At 34.3% G+C, this 5772-nt stretch overlaps 1 pseudogene; it reads left to right on the forward strand.

Annotated features, from left to right (window-relative positions):
• Positions 1 to 2154: 2154 nt before the first annotated feature.
• The window catches only part of LOC18022272, a 34333-nt pseudogene continuing 30715 nt past the window's right edge, over positions 2155 to 5772 (forward strand).

Here is a 5772-nt window from a genome sequence, read left to right on the forward strand (position 1 = left end):
CTATATACATGTATATGACAGCTATGGTCTTATCTCATTAAAAGCCATAATACTTAACCTTACATAATTACAGGAAGCACTATTCATCATCATGGAATTTGAGCATTTTTAAAGTGCTTTTCTCAGATTTTTCTTGATATAGTTTTTCCTTTGAACCAACCTCTTGGGATCTCCAATTGCATAGGTGGGGTTTCCATCAAACATCCTCTTTCGTGATAGAAAATAAGCCCATTCCCTTAGATGATTTAATGATTTGATCTTGCGGCAAGCTTTTGGTAAACGGATCCGCTAAATTGTCCGATGTAATCGACTGTGAGTACACCACTTGAGATCAGATGCATAATGGTCTTATGTCGTCTTTGTATGTGACAAGACTTGCCATTGTATAGACTTTGGAGGTGGCACTGCGACTTTTGCTAGGCACCCCCACACTTTGAGGTATTTGTGCAAAGTTACATTACCTTTCCAAAGCTCATACGATGTTTTGCAAGTTACCTTATGAGGTATCTTGTTGAAGATATAATTTGTGGTGAGCAACGCTTCCCCCCACAGATTCTGGGGTAACCCAGATTCCTGCAACATTGCATTCATCATTTTCTTTAGAGTTTGGTTCTTTCTTTCCGCAACTCTTTTGGCGATTAAAACATATAAGTCGCTTTAAACAGCGTTTTCCCGAAAGAAATTCGCTTTGAGTTTCCACAGAATTCACCAACAGGTGTTCTTAGAACTTGTCAAACGTTTCGCGGACCTGTCTGAGACTACCGCGTAAATCGTTTCAAAGATTCGTCTAAATTAAACGTTGAAAACTCATTTTCAAAATCGTTTATAAGTTTTTCGCAAATTCAATCTTATTCAAGCGATAAGCAGGAAGCGAATATATTGAGTTAAGATTGTTAGACCGCAAAAATCCAAATTGAAACTACGAAGTAAATCAATGAAATTATAAACGATATTTTAAGGAAAGTGTATGAAAACGAGACTTTGAAAACCGTTTTGAAAAACTGACTAACACGGAGTCGAGATTTGATATATTTCCTTAACTCAATAAATCACCGTTATGTGTGACGGTTTGTTGCGATTTTTGAATCCCAGAATAAAACTGTGATGAGACTATTATGCAACACCCATAATAGAATCTGCGAACTGAAATAACTATGCTATAACTCTCGAGAAACTAACTATATTAAGACGAAAGGGATTTGCTAGAAGCTATTGTTTTTATGTGTGTTTTCTTTTCTGTCTGGATTCGACTTGAAATGATGCATTTCTCTCAAGAGAGGTTATTGTATTTATAGTAGAAGATCATAGTGGAAAACTTTTCCGACTACCAATGTGGGATTTTTTATATGTCCTTTTTTCCTTTCCATTCACAAGAATTTTCCTTTTTACAAAAGTTTTTTTTTTATAAGGGTTTTTCTTTTTATAAAGTTTTTCTTTTTACAAGATATTTTTTTTTACAAGGTTATTTCTTTTATTACAAGACTTTTCTACTGGACCATAAGACCTCATTTCAATTCATACATAAACAATTTTATAAACCCGCAAGCTTTATAAAAATAGTTCCAACAAATAAGACCTAATTTCCCTTATAGCTCTTATTAAAGGAACCAACCCGTTTTTTCGAAGTCTTTGTACCTCTTACCCTAAGAAAGAGAAGAAGTCTTTGTCACTCTAATATAGACAAAATTGGTCTTTTTTTTAATTTTTTCTTGACAAATGAAAAATAAATTCTTTTTCTATAGGATTTTCTGCAAACAAACCCTTTATGTTTGTAAATCTACCATTTACGTCTCAAAATGCAAGTTAAACCCGTCTAAATTAAGATTTTCTTTCCCTATTTCATCTTCTCTTCTCAAAATTGAAAATTTTGTTTGTTTTGAAGTTGTCTTCAAGTGATATTTTCTTGTGTAGCGGGATGAAATGTTGTATTGTGTTTTGACTGGCAAGTGGAGAGTTGATTGCAATTTGAAAACGTGAAGGGTAGATTTGCGAAATTCAGTGTTTTCTAAACTTAAATAAAAGACCATCGCCAAACAACTCCATTAATTTATAACGCGTTTGTTTTCCAAAGACACATAACTTCAAAATATCTAATTTTAAGTATTTTCAACTCCTCATTACCTTCTGTTAACTTTCTCAAAGTCGTCTCTAATGGTGATGGCCTCTCCTTCTTTTAAGCCTCGCAACTACAAAGTCAATGTCTTTTCGAGCTTCCACAGGCCTGACGTCCGTAAAACACTTCTTAGTCACATGCGTGAACAGTTCAAACGCACGGGGATCACTATGTTTGATGATCAAGAGATTGAGAGAAGCGCAATAATCGCTCCTTCACTCATAGAAGCTATAAGAGAATCAAGGATCTCGATCGTAATTCTCTCCAAGAAATATGCTTCGTCAAGCTGGTGTTTGGATGAATTGGTGGAGATATTAGAGTGCAAAAAAGCTGGACAGACAGTGATGACCATCTTCTACGGAGTGCATCCATCCAATATATACGGAAACAGACTGGAGAATTCGGGAACACATTCAATGAAACGTGTGCACATAAGACGGACCAGGAAAGGCAGAAATGGAGCAAAGCTTTAAACGATGTGGGAAACATTGCTGGAGAAGACTTTTTAAAATGGTTAGTCTTTATGTTCTTCATTAATCAGATGTTAAAAAAAAATAAACAGGCAATGGTGCTTAATAATGAATAGGGGAAAATACAGTGGATGGAATGAATCTTAGAGATATTTGTTAAAAACTAAGTGGGCAACATTGCTGGAGAATAGTTCTTGGATGGTTGGTGTTTATATTTGATATGAGTTTTTATTGCTTAGATTCTACTAAGTGGTAATCACTAGCCAAAAAAATAACCAGTTAATGGTGTTATATGATAAAAAGGAGGAATTATTGTGATTGGAATTCGAATGGTATATGCTTTTTGTTGTTATAATATTATATATACATGGTTAAGGAAATGCTTTTTGTTGATGGATGGATTACTACAAATACATATTATGGTATAATCTATTATGTCTCTTTTGTTAGGGATAATGAAGCAATAATGATCAAGAAGATTGCCAGAGATGTTTCAGATAAATTGAATGCTACACCATCTAGGGATTTTGATGGCATGGTTGGACTAAAAGCACATCTGAGAGACATGCAATCTTTGTTGCATTTAGATTATAAGGATGGAGCTATGATTGTTGGAATCTGTGGCCCTGCAGGCATTGGTAAGACTACCAGTGCCAGGGCTTTGTATAGCAGACTCTCTTGCAGTTTTCAGCTTACTTGTTTTATGGATAATCTTAGGGGAAGCTATCATAGTGGTCTTGACGAGTACGGATTGAAGCTCTGTCTACAAGAGCAACTTCTTTCAAAGATTTTGAACCAAAATGATATTAGGATAAGCCGTCTAGGTGTGAAAAAAGAAAGGCTACGCGACCACAAAGTGCTCATAATTCTTGATGATGTGAACAATATAAAGCAATTGGAGGCATTGGCAAATGAAACTACATGGTTTGGTCCTGGAAGTAAGATTATAGTTACAACAGAAAACAAAGACCTTTTGCAGCAACATGGAATCAACAATACATACCATGTGGGGTTTCCATCTAGAAAAGAAGCTCTTGAGATCTTATGTAGATATGCTTTGAAACAAAGCTATCCACATGATCATAGTTTTGAGGTGCTTGCTAAAAGGATAATAGAGCTTTGTGGTAACCTTCCATTGGGTCTACGTGTGGTGGGTTCATCTTTACGTGGGAAGAAGGAGTACGAATGGGAAGACGTAATAAACAGGCTAGAAACTATCATTGATAGAGATCTTGAGGACGTACTAAGAGTCGGTTATGAGAGTTTAGATGAGAATGAACAATCTCTGTTTCTCCACATTGCAGTCTTCTTCAAATATCAAGATGGAGATCTTGTGAAAACCATGTTCTCTGACAGTTACTTAGATGCCAAACGTGGTCTGAAGATCCTAGTCAATAGATCTCTTATAAAGATATCTAAATATGGGGAGAGAATACAGATGCATAGATTACTACGACAAGTGGGTCAAAAAGCCATTCATAAACAAGAGCCTTGGAAACGCCAAATTTTAATGGATGGTGATGAGATCTGTGATGTTCTGGAACTTGCCAAAGTAAGTTCGTATTATTTAGTTTTTATTCCTTGTTTATTATACTTAATTTAAACAAGTCATTTGTACAGATAAACAAATCTTTCCCTAAGCATTTTTATTTATTTGGAACTTGGTTTAGGGTACAAGAGTTGTGTCTGGCATCTCATTTGATACATCAGGAACCAACGAAGTGATTGTTAGCGAAAGAGCCTTTAAAAGAATGCCTAATCTTCGATTCCTCAAAGTTTACAAAAGCAGATATGATGAAAATGATGTGATGCATAAACCTGGGGAGATGGAGTTTCCGCGTCGTCTAAGGTTACTACATTGGGAGGAATACCCGAGCAAGAGTCCTCCTCTTACATTTCATCCGGAATATCTTGTGGAAATGAATATGAAGCATAGCAAGCTAGAGTACCTCTGGCAAGGAACTCAGGTTTGTTGGTGTTGTACTTCAACTATCATTATTTTATTTGTGAAGAAACTTGAGCTGTGGTTCAATACACAGTTTGGGTTGTCGTTTTGATTAATGAATTTTGAGCTTTCTGATTGGTCGGTGTTTGTTATAATTTGATTAGTTTAAATTGATTGGTTTTAACGATTTTTGGTAATTTTTAATTTTTACAAAATTTTTTATTGAGATCGTTAATGGATTTGCATTGAATATGAATATAGGCGGCCCAAAGTTTTATTTGAAAATCCGAGTAAAAACCAGTATAAACAAAACAGCTTCGTAATCAACGAACAAAATATTCTGGCACAATCGGTTAGGATATCTTTCCTGTTATACGTATATCGCTGGTTCGAATTCTTTGTCGTGTGAATTTTTATTTATATAATATTTTTATTTTTATATAATTTTATCGGATTCAACTTTTAATAATTAAAATTGAGAATATTCCTTATTTATTCAATATATTTTTTATATTTGGTCCGTTGTAATCTGAAAAAGATGTTTTCTTTATCGTAAAATGACAAATTGTTTGTTTATGTTAATATGAGATCCTTTCTACCTTTATCGGTTGGTTTTATTAAAAAATGTTAATTTTGATTTTATAGAAATATTCGCATGGAGGGTTGTATTTATCGTAAAATGGTAACATTGTTTGTTTATATCAATATGAGATCCTTTCTACCTTTATCGGTTTATTTTTATTAATAAAAAATATTAATTTTGATCTTATATAAATATTCTCATGGAGGGTTATATTTATCTGTATCACTCAATAATATACATATTCGTCTAAACTCTAGGTTATTCCTATGTATAAATTGGTTTGTGAGCTTTGTACGTTTTGTCATCGAATTTTCTAGGCTTTTGAAACTCTTCATGATGTTTGTTCACTTGCATTCAATCCTAACAATGTGTTCTTCTGACTACAGCTTTGCTCATCCATCTAAAGTTATGATTTCTTGGGAAGCTTCGTCTGCATCAACATGTATATATGTTTTAAACCCACATGCTCAGTAATGATGTGTATACTCTTTATTATACTAAATGTTTTTTAATACGATGATCAGGTTCCATGAACCCGGATCTTGCTGACGGTTATTCGTCTTCATTTGATGAAACCTGCGATCTCTTGAGTCCGATTATGGATGAAAACGGAATATCGGGTTATCATTACGTAACTCCTTACGTTTTCACCGACATATCT

The sequence above is a fragment of the Eutrema salsugineum genome, unplaced genomic scaffold (genome assembly GCF_000478725.1).
Source record: "Eutrema salsugineum unplaced genomic scaffold, Eutsalg1_0 scaffold_15, whole genome shotgun sequence".
NCBI lineage: Eukaryota > Viridiplantae > Streptophyta > Magnoliopsida > Brassicales > Brassicaceae > Eutrema > Eutrema salsugineum.